The sequence below is a fragment of the Girardinichthys multiradiatus genome, chromosome X, assembly GCF_021462225.1.
Source record: "Girardinichthys multiradiatus isolate DD_20200921_A chromosome X, DD_fGirMul_XY1, whole genome shotgun sequence".
NCBI lineage: Eukaryota > Metazoa > Chordata > Actinopteri > Cyprinodontiformes > Goodeidae > Girardinichthys > Girardinichthys multiradiatus.
The window spans coordinates 18,489,492-18,503,487 of NC_061817.1; the positions used below are offsets into that span (position 1 = coordinate 18,489,492).

Sequence of the window (13,996 nt, forward strand, 5' to 3'; positions counted from 1 at the left end):
ACATTTTTATTTATTGTGCACCACCAGCATATGGTGGATTCAAAACCTGCTGCTACTTGATCTGCTAACTTATATTCATCAGGAACTCCTCTTGGTATTCCTATGCTATCTATATAAGTAGGGTCGTCTTTACTCCATCCTGATCTTTTTTCTCTATTTTTCCAGGTGTGTGGAAATATGCTGGCTACTGTACCCAACAAATCTGCTACTGAGAGTGGAATAACAGACACGGGAAATATTAATGACACTGATGCACACAATCCAGTTGTGTTGTATGGCAACCTGTCATACAGTTTATCGTCTCCACACCACCACCAGATGTCGCTGCGTGCTTTAGGTTTAAAGCTGACACCTACTGCTATGATGGAGTGACATTGATCTTTATTGAGTCTGCTTATGTTTGATCCCACACCTGTTCGGTTTATACAGGAAAAATTTCCTGGAGCAACCTTATTTGAAAACATCGGTTTTTGTTTTTCGGCGGTAGTCAAAGGATAAATCTTATCCCACATAGTACAGTTTGTCGAGGGTCTTGTGCTGTTCATTACTTCTACTAGGCATTTTTCTGTCAACGTTGAGGGAACCACTTGTAGCAGGGGTCTGGCTCCCATGCATACTACACAATCTGTTTTTGCTGCCTGGGCAGCCTGTTCTGCCATTAAAAGCCAGTTGTTATCTATTTTAGATATTCCTGTAGATATTTTGAACCAGTCATCTGGGGTTACTGGTTCTGTCTTGAACTCCACTAATAGTTTTAGCCCCATATGCCATTTGTTTGTTTTGTTTTCAGGTGTGGCTGCATCATGCCGTATTACCGCAAGTGGCTCAGTAATGTTTTTAACGCATATTTGAATCTGCCAGTAATATTGGCCTTGGCTAGAATCTACATATGGTGCCGCCACAAAGTCTGTACATCCCGTGTTGTTGGGGGAGATTACAGTCAAGGTTAGACCTCCTTCATCTTTTATCAGGGTCAATTGTCTTCTCCATTTAATTGCTGGACCTGTGGACCAATCAGACCAGTCCTGTCCTGTTTCTGCTACTAAGTATTTCCAACTCCACCATTGCACATCTCCATAGGTCAAATACCACTCCCACTTCTTATACAATGCGGCATGTTTGTTTGCGCCATCACGTGCTGTTCCAAGCGTTCCCCAGGGTATTTTTACTGTAGTGGTTTTTTGTATTGGTACACATAGTTTTGTGGTTCTGATGCCTACATCATTTGGGCAGGAATTAACATTTATTTGTCTTTTACTCAAATCTTTTCTTTCTTCGTAAAAACGTTCCCATAGTAAAATAGCTCCTACAATTACCACTGAGATTATTCCAGCTACTAGCACTATTTTCTTGTGTGTGGGGGTGTACATCTTACTTATAGATTGGAACCTTTCCTAAGCACCTTTAAACAGAGTTGTGGAGATCTTCACCGGTTTGAGACAATTGTAAACTATAATTACAATTCCCTTTGTAGCCGGACTTTCCTCTGTAGGTTTGTTGAAAAGTCACAATGCTACAGCAGATACCACAATGCTATGACCACAACACAAATTATGATGGTTAGAATATACACTGCTATTAAGAAACTTATTTTAGTCATGTTCTATTATTCTTTTACAATGTGTCAGATGGATCCATGAGTTTCTTTCTGCAATCTTAATTGCAGTTCCAGTGGTCAACAACACCTGATAGGGACCTTCCCACTTAGTCTGAAGTTCCCTTGTGCATTGTGTTTAGCACAGATCAAACATGTTCTACAAAAATTTTTTTGAATAAGAGTTAAATCCATATGTTGTGTATATTTTGTTCACTAATCCTACCATTCCTCCTCTCGAGACATGAGAAACTCCATGACTCGATATTGCTGCCCATTTGTATAGGTTTTTTGGTAGGATAGGTTTATTTTCTGGTCAGGTGTATATCCCTTCTTTAAGTTGAGCTCCCTTTTTTAGCCATTTTTGTATTTCATTTTGGGGTGATTGTTGTTGCATTTCCAGTAACGTTTCATCTTTTAGTTCCATTGTTACTAGGAGAAGACTACTTGGTTGTTGTTCTGCAGCTGCTTTAGCAGTTTTATCAGCAAAGGCGTTGCCTTTAGTCACAGTGTCTGTTCCTGTGGTGTGTGCTGCACATTTGCATATTGCAAGCTTTTTTGGCAGTTGGACTGCTTGCAATAGCTCTGTTAATAGTGCTGCATGTGTTACAGGTTTTCCAGTGGAGGTAATCATACCCCTATTTTTCCAATGTTGTGCAAAAGTATGCGTTGTTGCATATGCATACTGGCTATCAGTGTATATTGTTGCACTTTTTCCTGTCATTAATTTGCATGCTTCAGTTAAGGCTACTAACTCAGCAGCTTGCGCTGAGTAGTGTGAAGGGAGTGCTTCTGCTTTTAGTACTTTATTAAGAGTCACTACAGCATATCCGGTTTTTGTTTTACCTTTCTCATCTTTTTTGGAAGACCCGTCTACAAATAATGTTTCTCCATCTGTCAGAGGGGTATCTTTTAAGTCTTTTCGGCTTTTTGCTATTTCTTCAGATAATGTTTGGTTTAGTTCTTATTAAAAATAAAAAATAAAAACTCACTCACTGATGAACACAAAAAATGAAGGGCATATTATATCTTATAATCTTAGTTTGTTTTACCCAGTTTTATAGATACAACATACAGTTTCAGTCAGCTTTGTATTTAGTTCAAGTAACTAAAGTTTGTTTCAATTAACTCAAGTTTTCTCTATTTCAGTCCAGTCCAGTAATTCTGTTAAGGTTAATTTAATCTTATGTTAAGTTTGAGTCTAATTCAATCATTTTGAACCTGACTGGAAAAAGTCTAAACATCTGTTAAAATCTTTTTGTTTTACTATAGAGAACTGACCTAATATTATTATGGTAATGTTGAGGACTCTAATTTTTACATAACATGAAACAGACATTTATTTCACAAAAACAGAAAGTCAAACACAGACATTTGGCCACATGAAAGTTTAAATAACCTGTTTGTAAAAGAATTAGGAAAAATTGAAGACAGATCTATGAACTTTCCTATAGTTATCAGTATTTTTAATACAGGTAGAACCTTTGCTATCTTTATATGATTTTTCGGAAAAGATTCTGGAAACCTTATTAAGATATAAATTTGGCAAAGATCATCAGAACATCAGACCTTTATTAGCGCTTTTAATGTCCCTCAAAGATGCATTACAATGAAATCAGTCATTCCCATTCACACACATTCACACACTACTTACTTATTTCTCTGTCAGAGTAATTTTTATTTGCAAAGATTTGAACATAATTTGACTTCTATTATTCTTAAAATGCACATTGTTTCCTCATAACCCCTTTTGTTTCCACAAGGTCTGTTTTGAACGCTTCAATTCTTTTTTTTTTTATTCACCAAGAATCAATAAGGTGGTCTTAGTGGGGTCCACCTTAAAGGTGTTGTCTGTTGGGTGTCATGTTATCATTGTCAGGTCAGTGAGGTTCATAAGTCAGTCAGAACCTTGGTCATTTGTTCTGTGCACATAATGTTTCATAGATCCAGCCTATGATTAATCAGCAAAACTTCCACCTATAGGAGAAAAAATGATTGTTAATGAATGAGCTGCATTTCCTAGGAACACTGTCTTCCTCCTGGATGAGCATCACCTGTTGAAAAACTTTCATCATTGTTTGTTTCACATATTCACTCACATCTTTATATTATATCAGTAGGTGAAGTTGTTAGTATCTCATGTAGACTGACATATACTGTTGCATTTGGAGAAGATCTCAGATTAAATAAACTTAGTTAGAGCTTCAATCCAGGTTCATTTTATGTCTGCAGACTTTAGCCAATTTTTCTTTTCTTTCTTTTTTTTTTTTATACATAAAGAGCAAGATTCAAAACATTTTCAAAAGGCAGATTGTGGCAGAATGTAAACAAAACTGCTTATTGATTGACAAAATAACATTCAAGCACACAATCACCATATTAAAAGGCTCTACTTCTAGAGAATCACTAAACTTCTGGGGTCCGGTTTTGGCCCGCGGACCTTGAGTTTGACACATGCAGGGTAGAGTTACAATTTTTTCAGACCTTTCAGCAGAGACAGGCTTCTGCTGTTTGCAGAAGTTTTATCTTTGTTTTCAGGCAGCTGCACCTCTTTGTCAAGGTCGTTTCACAGAGCTGAAATTTAACTTCTCTCAAAGAGGAAAAATCAAGAATGCACACAATCTGAGCCAAATATGGAATTATTTCCCTGTAAAATGAATCTTTTGCATTTTATCATGATATTGTTGGTAGTATAACACCATAGAATGATTTTTAAAGCACCTGTTTCTCACTAATGCTTGCCTACAAAATCTTTTACTCTCAGATTACTTCTTTAACAACTCTAGTCATTGTTCACTGGGTTGTCCAGTTGGACAGTTTCCATGTTGTCCACATTGTCACCTCCTCTTTTAACTTCTTTTACCACGTCCTCTAAAACCACCTCTTAGTCTTTATAATTTGGGGCTACCTTGGTATTCTAAACTGGGATGGGTGGCAGTCCGCCCCCCTTTATTTGTTTTCAGTTAAGCTGAAAGTTTTTTTTTTTTTTCTGTGCTTTTCTTAAGGCCTCAGTATTATGGCTGTCAGTTAAAAGCTGCTCTTATTGTTGTTCTTTTAATTAAACTTTTTGTTTTAATCTGTTTATCAACTGTGTGCACTCAGGGACTGAAAAGTCCCCTTTGAAATTATAATCTGGCAAGGTTTTTTATTGTCTCTTGAATCTTTTAAATGCATAATCTCCAGTTTAAGATCCCCGTGTAGTTTTAGGATTTCAGTGATAATTAAGTTACCTGAAAATCCGTATTTTTATGCCATCGTGTACATATTTCTGTTAAATCAGAGCTTTTTCTCTGTTCTTCCCCCATTGTTCTTTGTTATTTTTCTCTTTTAGTTTTCATTATTGCTAATTTTAGATCCCCTTGTAATTTTAAGACATCCTTTGTATCTAATTTGCCCAAAAACCCATGTTTTTTATTTTTATTCCATCTATGACAGATCATACCTGCTCCTTTTACATAGTTCTCCATAAACTTTACCTCCCCTTCTAAGTCAATTAGTTTACTTTGTTTCTCTTTACTTTGCCCCTTTCCCATTTTGAACTAGATTTAGATCCAGTATGTTTTTTAATACCTGGTGTATTCTAAATACTGGATTTATGTATTTGAAAACAGGATGGTGATCAAGAAGTCAGTTGTGGTAAAATCCACTTCAACCCTGTTCAGGTGGGATTTTCTTGCCTACAAGCATCCACAAAGGCTCACCATTTACTATCTGTTTTCAGTTTATATGAAAGGTAAGGACCTAATGGTCGTTACGATTCCATTCATTCTTCCACACGTTTTTCAGTCACACTTTTTTACGCGTTTTACTCTTACTGTAATTACTTTCACAAAAACATAACAGAGGACTCCGCCGTCCTGTGTAGAGTTTAATTAGTCTATTTCAACTAAGGGAGTCTACCCTCCTGCGGAATTTAACTGTCTATTTTAGTTCAACAGAGGACTCCGCCGTCCTGTGTAGAGTTTAATTAGTCTATTTCAACTAAGGGAGTCTACCCTCCTGCGGAATTTAACTGTCTATTTTAGTTCACCTGATAGTGTCTAGAATTGTCAGGGTTTCTCTATACTGTACTATTTTAGGTCATTTGCATTTCATCACTCATTCCTTTTAAATGAAAGACCTACTCACTGGTTCTCTGTGTCCTCGGGAGTACCGTCAGCTGTCAGACCCCAGCCTGTCAGGGAGGGACCAGTCCCGGAAAGGGTATTAGTACTGTGGCCACAGATTTGTCTGGAATCTCACTCACCCACTGGGATCGTCAAGCGTCTTGGTCTCCGGCTCGAAGGACCATTTATGTTAGGTTTAAACACCAAACACTTTCACAATTCTGCACAAAGAAAGACACAGAGAAGTTAGTTCATTTTAACCTGCAGGTGAGAGTGTCTCAGAGGCTGCTCAATTACAATCCTCCAAACACACTCTGAAGACAGCCTCTGCTCCCTCTGCATTTTATTGATAAGAGATAAGAGAAAAAACGCCCTGGTTACAAAATGCTCCAACCACTAAAAGGGAGGGATGCACACTCATAAGATTGGATACAGCTGCACCGACAGAATGTTCTAGAACATCCTGTCTCTATCTTGCAGCTCTTGTACATATAAGATATAATCACTCTGAACAGCAAGCTTCACTTCTATTAAAGTTAAAACATATATAATCATTAATTAACCCTAACAGGCCTCGAAGAGAAAATGTAAGCAACTCTTACACCTTAATTTCCCCGTTCATGAATGAAAATACCGGATACACAGACAGTATTTCATTCTACTTAACTTTTGCATATGATCGGTGATCGGTCCTTGGATCCAGTTGAATTTATGTATTTTTACCAGCAAAAGACATTCAGCGCGCTTTCCCCTCCTATCCGGTTCCTATGGAGAGCCGCGTGGAAGAGAAAGACTTGTGGAAAGGTGGGGCTTTTATTTGGATAATGGCGCCACAGGAAGTCCGCAGTTACCCCCTTTCCTGGCTGTGCTGGAAGAAGGTTAATGCACTTTATTTTGAAAAGTTCCAGGGAAGTATGTACTGGAGTTTTAGTGTTGAAAACCCATGGCTGGTTGGTCCCAACAGTACTGAGGTATTGCTTCTTGGTTCTGGATACCCAGATAAAGGTGCAATCAGAAATCACTGCTGTAAATCTGTTTTTGCTTTTTAGAGAATGACTGGGGCAAGAGCAAAAAAGGGGCAGGCATTAAATGAGAAAATATAAATCATTAAGCATTGCATAGTTTAGAAATCATATGGTTGTCAATGGAGTCCCCATGTTATGCACATATCATTTTGATCTCTTTCCGGAGACACATTATGTTCTCATTCTACTTCTGGAGGATGGAAAGGATGTCTATATATAATTATTACACCTTACTAAAATACAGAGTTTCAGGTTAATCTGCAGTAAATTATTGAAAATCGATATGCTGTCCTCTGATGGGACGGAAACAGAACCGAACTTCTCCTTGAGCTACTTCTAATGCAAAAGCAAAGGTGGACTTCTGTATTACAAGGATAGAATGAATTCATATGAACAAAAATTCAAAGCAATCATCTTAACCCCTTTATACTTAAGATTATTTACAATTATAGAAAAAAATATTATTTGTGTTCTTCCTGTAAAGCAAATGCCAAGTTAAGTAGAGATTGGCAGTTTGAATATAACCTCTGCAATAGACATAAATTTAGGTATTTAGTTTGCAAATACCAAAATTAGGCATAATCGGGAGGCGATCTGACGGCTAGGTAGTAGCAAACTGTTTCCAGTACAATCCTTGGTATGTGTGAAATATGAATCAACAGTCATTAATGAGATGCATACACCAAACTCACTGCCTTAAGACTAGAAGAGATTTAAGGAAAGTTGTCCTGTTTAAGGGGTTCTCATTTCCAATTCAAGCTGCCTGGTACATTGCCCAGGTAAAACCTCAAACCTCAATCCTTAAAACCTCATCTTCTTATATGGCACCAATCAGTAGCCATCAGATGTTACTTAAGTAGTTACTAAAGTCCACCTATGTGCAATTTAATCAGAGTAATTACAGGGGTTTTGTAAGAGCCAAACATTTCTGGACAAACATCAGGAAGACCAGGGAACACACCATACAGATCAGGGAAAACGTTGTGAAGAAATTTAAAGCAGGACCAGGTTTATAAACAATATCCCAATTTTGGACAAAATTCCCTAATCCTTGAAAATCATATAATCATACATATACAATTATGCTCAGGTACTATTACTCTGAATGACAAAACACAAAATGAGTAAAAATAAATTGCATCATTACAAAAGACCAAACTTGGGCAGAAGAAACGCATGTTTCTGAATCTCAGGTTTCTAAAACATGAAAACTTTGAAACAAATAATTGCAACAGATACAGTAAACATGTAGCTACCTGGTGGATTTTTGGTTAAAACATGCTTGTTTTTCTTTCAGTGAGGTAGATTAGCCAAAAATTGTACTCAAGTAACCATAGCTTTACTTCAAAATAATATGACTCAAGTTGAAATACAAAGCATGGTGCAGTATAAAATACTTCAAGAAGTAGGTTAATTTCTAAAAAGGTACTTAAGTAAATGTAACAGTAAATGTAACTAGTTACTAGTCCATGGGCATACTATTAAACTTGCAAACTTTTCAAATTTTTATCAAAAGACAATTTGAAAGCCATGTAATATAGTTTTCTTACTTTACAATAATGCACTACTTTGTGTTGGTCTGTCACATAATATCCCAATAAAAAACATTAATGGTTGTGGTAGTAATGTGAAATAATTAAATGTATATGAATATTTGTCCGAGACAGCTTGTAATGAAAACAGTAATTTCCTATGTTATTTATTTCCATCCAGAACAATAACATTAACATGATAATAGCATCTAATAATCATTTCCAACTGTTTGAGTAGCACTTAAATGAAAAGCCAGATGATGTGAATCTGAGGACATGTTTAATATCCGCGTAAAGCCTCAGGGAGTTTTCTGTTCTCATTTTCTATAATTTTGGTTCTCAACCAGGAATTGTCACATTGCATGTATAATATTCGGAGATGGACTTGCCCCTTTGGAAAACCTATTAGATATTTTGGCCTACCTTTGGGTGCTCTTATTGATCCTTTTAAGCTTTTCTTAAAAGTCAACTAATTTTGTTTGACAATTCTAACATTTAACATATATATGAAATTGTTATATTGAATAATTTTCACATATTTAATTTATACTGTAGTATAGATAACCCTACACATTTTATTAAGAATTTTGCTTCCTTTCTCTTTTAGGGAAGGTGCAGCAGTGGCTCACACTCTGAGGAGGCAGGTGATGGAGGAGTAGGCCTCCTAGGAGGTCAACAGACTGAGGAACAAGGTCAGGTGCAGGGGGCGTCCCTGCAATGCAGGGTTTCCAGCACAGACACAGAGACAGATACCGTGCAGCAAGAGATGGAAATGCAAACATACCAAACAAAGATGTGCTCACCTCTCTGCTCCCCTGGTCAGTAAAGTCACACAAGTTTATGTTTTGAAGAGAATTATGTATCAATTTTAAGGTGATCAGTCAAATGAAGCAAAGGGTGGTTTGAGGTAAAATTTTGACTTGCTTAACCCTGCATGAGTCCATTGAGAAGATGAGGTATGTAAAACCAAAACACAATTTTAAATGATTTGTCATGGCAAAGTACAACATTGTTTTGAAGTATTACGTAGAGGGACAGCAAACAGAATTTATAACATTTTCAGACTGAGGACTCGAACAGTTTTAATGTCAATTCCAAATGAAGAGAAGAATACAAAAAGGGTTGTTTGATTAACAGCAGTTGAATGTTGACAGTTTTAAGCAAAAGTCTAAAAATGCTAAAATAGACAAGGGATAGAAGTAGGGTTAAGTATTATGAATACATAAATAGGATTAAATTTGAAGGAATTAGTAAACACAAACAAAAATCTAAATTAAATCAAAGTCCAAAACCATTAGCAATGTTTTCCCCTTTTTTAGCATCACATAATCTATGATAACTTAAAGCTTAACTGCAGGCCTACTAGCTACAAGCCTCTAGTGTTGGAAAGACTTAATAATTTGCTCCTGGCTACCAGTTGCAAGCTTTGTACTTATCTCGCTTTCTGGATAGCCGTTAAAATAATAAAATTTAAAATATATAACTAAAGCAGATTAATTAGTCAGATAAAATACAGGATTTATGAAAAAGAAAGTCTAGAAATTATTATTTGTGGTTCTCTTCTGAAGGTGGGATTTCCAGCGTCAGCAACAAGGAAAGAGGCAAAAGAGATGAGGAAAAGGGAGCCAGTGGCATTTCTTCCCTCTTCAATCTGCCTGCTGAGTTTTTTCACTCAGCAGGAGCAACCATTCCGGTACCTTCCCGCAGTAGGAGCCTGCGTTTGTCAAGAGGCCTCAGGCTGACCTCCCCAGCCTCTTGGGTCTCATTCCGCTCCCCTGGAGCCCCTCGAAAGATGTTCTGTGCACAGGTAAGTGGAGGAAGGTTACAAACTAAATAAAAAGTGAAAGAATAGCACAAGGGGAGCTGAATATAAATATAATTGTGAGGTTTTGTAGGTTATCAGAATCCTAAAAGAAATTAATGTAAGCAGTTGCACCTTTCATTAGAGAAAAAACATAGGTTGGTACATTTACTTTTCTTTTCCACTTCATTATCTGTTCTTTTCTTAGTACCCATCCCACAGTGACTCATCCATTGCCACTGGGAGCTCCGAAGGTAGCCTTCAGACAACCCTGGAAGAAGGACTGAGCTTCAGCATTTCTCCACCGCAGAACCTGGGACTGCCAATCCCAACAGCTTCCTTATCACCCATGTGCCCTATCTCACAGCCTGAAGATAGAATTACTATTTCTTCTCCAGTTCAGGCCCTTAAGCCAAGGGCAAATCCTCAATCTGCTGTTACCCTTCTTGCCACCAGGGGTCACCAACGAAGCCAGAGCAGTGGACGGGGTAGCACAAGCCCTGGGTACAATCGTGATGACTCCATTGACCCCTCAGATGAAGACTTGGGCATAGGCATTTGCTCATCTATTGGTGGTTGTGGCTCTAGCCAAACAGGCAACATTGAACACTTATCAGAGGCACTGAGCAGCGTGTCACTGACATCCCTTTTGCCACCTAGCACCATCCTATGCCCTGGAGGGCAAATGAAGAAGTGCAACAGCACAGGCAGCCTTGACAAAGGGGGTCTACTGCTCTCTTCCCGGTGCAGGGAGGGCCGCAGGAAAATTATGGGCCTGGAGCTAATGGACCCCCAGGGTTTTTTGGCCAACCCCTGGACAGGAGTATTAGGTGATAGCAGAGGAGGAGAAGGAACTGGGGTAATAGAAGATACAGAGCACAGTTTGAAAGCAAAGAGCTCAAGCCAAATGACAGTAGGGTCTTGTCGAAAAAACAGATGAATCCTACTGTTTAGTCTTTTTTTGTCTTTCCATTACTTGGAACTAAACCCACTGCTGTTCCTCTTATTCTCTCTGCTTCACCAGTGAGACAGAGGTCTGATGAAACATGATGCCCTGCATTTCAACACCAAACCCTCATCTTGCCCTCTCAACCTCTTTATATACATTTTTGACAAGTCCTGTGTGTGCTATTTAGGGGAGTGGTCTTGGTTATGGTTAATGGTGCCAAATTGGCTTATAGAGTCAATGCCCAGGGGCACAGGAGTAGCCTCTCTACTGTCTTAGGAGATGTCGTCCTACATGATCCGAAGGAACATTGTGTTCACACTGAAAAACAACTAAGTTTGTTTATGACAGGAAGTCAATTGAGGTAGAGGCTAAGGAGCTAAAACTAAAAAATCCAACAGCAATGGAATTACTCTGAAGCAGTTTCCTCCTCTCTCTAACGTGTAAAGTTTTTGGGGGTTGATAATAAGGAAAATGGAAGGAAACCCAACTATCCATTTCTAGACAGAGACTTGTGTCTCTAAGACAGGGCTAAATTTGAGGTTGTGTAGGACCTACGTATTGGGTTAGAATATATCAAGATAGAAAGAAGACTAGAAAAGGAGTGAGCAGATGCAATATCCATCTTTCCTGGCAAACCTTCTGCTTAGATCTGAGTTAAATGTGAGGAGGAAGCCGAGTTCAATGTAGTTTGCTCCCAGTCTTTGTTTGAGCGTCCGAGCACTGCCTCAGGTATCCAAGGCATGAATTAAATCATTCTCATCACTGGCTGTACCACATCTCAGTGTATTTGAAACCTGAATATAGGTACTGACATTGCGTGTCTGTCAACCTGGTCATCATTGGAGGAAAATGGAAATAAACTGAGGGACGGAGGAGGCATAACTGCATGGAGTGATTCGTGAAATTGGTTATTTTTCATTTTATCTCCAGCATCTCTCACTCAAAAAGATGGAAAATAAGTGTGAAAGAGAGGTGGAGTGAAAGGAACTCTAAATCCTGTCAGCAAGCACATAAGTGCGTGCATGGAACAACTTTTTGTGCACTGAAATGCAGCTCAAAGTGCACTTCTTTTGACTGCACTCTTTCTCTCCCTCTTCAAGGATTCTAAATGAAAGGAAACTGTTGCACAGAACCTCGACTGCATGATGGGATTGCATTTAACCATGATTTTTTTTTATCTATATACAGATGTGAATTAAGATTTCAATGTTGGGTGATAACCGTATGATTCCTATTCCACTATTTTTGTAGACAAGAGAATAGGCACGTTTGCATATTGCCATTAGTTTGTCCTTATTGAATCCCTGCAGTGTCTTTGACTTGTCTAAGACTTTCGTCTGCCAGTGGCTTCCAATTTTGTAAAATTTTTTTTAAGTGAGGAGAGTGCGTAAAACAACAAAGCAAAAAATTTCAAAGAAACTTTTGCGCTGAAGTGATTGTTTCTTGCACATTTCTCTATGGGAATACTTGCTCCTCAAGGACTTCTGGGAGGTTTTGTGTTTAGTTTCCCATGAGTCGAAGTGCGTGGACAACCAGAAATGGGAACAGCCATATTCACTCAACACTTGTGGATGGTCTAGCTCACAGACATGGCTGCAACATTCTTTGCCCGTAGCCTCATGACTGAAAATCTCTAACAGCATAAACCATCACTAGGAAAGCTTTAATTTTAGAGTTATATCACAACATATCGGTTATGGGCACCCTAGTGCACCTTAAGCATGGTTCTGGGATTGCAATACAGTATGCTAATTTATGACATGATATTTTGATGCACTCATCTTCTCCATCTCATTGTAGCAACCCTTTCCAATTTTATCATTTAATTTTAAACTAATGTGCAAAGCTTTTCCACTTTTAACAAAAATGTATTTTGGTTACTGCCATTTAAATAATTACTCCATCCAAACAGGAGATCCTGAAGCCTGATTTCTAGAGGTAGACTGTTTAAAAAAAAACATAAAAACTAACATTTTAAATTTTTCCAAGAATTAACAAAACATGAAGGTGATGTGAGAAAATAAGAGGGTTCGACCTCATTTATCATGCAAAATCACTATGATGACTATGTTTTATCATAAGGAGTTCGATTCCGATGGGTGAGACGGATATACAGGAGTTGGACAATGAAACTGAAACACCTGTCATTTTAGTGTGGGAGGTTTCATGGCTAAATTGGACCAGCCTGGTAGCCAGTCTTCATTGATTGCACATTGCACCAGTGAGAGCAGAGTGTGAAGGTTCAATTAGCAGGGTAAGAGCACAGTTTTGCTCAAAATATTGAAATGCACACAACATTATGGGTGACATACCAGAGTTCAAAAGAGGACAAATTGTTGGTGCACGTCTTGCTGGTGCATCTGTGACCAAGACAGCAAGTCTTTGTGATGTATCAAGAGCCACGGTATCCAGGGTAATGTCAGCATACCACCAAGAAGGACGAACCACATCCAGCAGGATTAACTGTGGACGCAAGAGGAAGCTGTCTGAAAGGGATGTTCGGGTGCTGACCCGGATTGTATCCAAAAAACATAAAACCACAGCTGCCCAAATCACGGCAGAATTAAATGTGCACCTCAACCCTCCTGTTTCCACCAGAACTGTCCGTCAGGAGCTCCACAGGGTCAATATACACGGCCGGGCTGCTATAGCCAAACCTTTGGTCACTCATGCCAATGCCAAACGTCGGTTTCAATGGTGCAAGGAGCGCAAATCTTGGGCTGTGGACAATGTGAAACATTTATTGTTCTCTGATGAGTCCACCTTTACGGTTTTCCCCACATCCGGGAGAGTTACGGTGTGGAGAAGCCCCAAAGAAGCGTACCACCCAGACTGTTGCATGCCCAGAGTGAAGCATGGGGGTGGATCAGTGATGGTTTGGGGTGCCATATCATGGCATTCCCTTGGCCCAATACTTGTTCTAGATGGGCGTGTCACTGCCAAGGACTACCGAACCATTCTTGAGGACCATGTGCATCCAATGGTTCAA

General features: G+C 38.7%; 1 pseudogene; it reads left to right on the plus strand.

Annotated features, from left to right (window-relative positions):
- The window catches only part of LOC124863113, a 51,188-nt pseudogene extending 37,947 nt beyond the window's left edge, over window positions 1–13,241 (plus strand).
- Window positions 13,242–13,996: the final 755 nt, after the last annotated feature.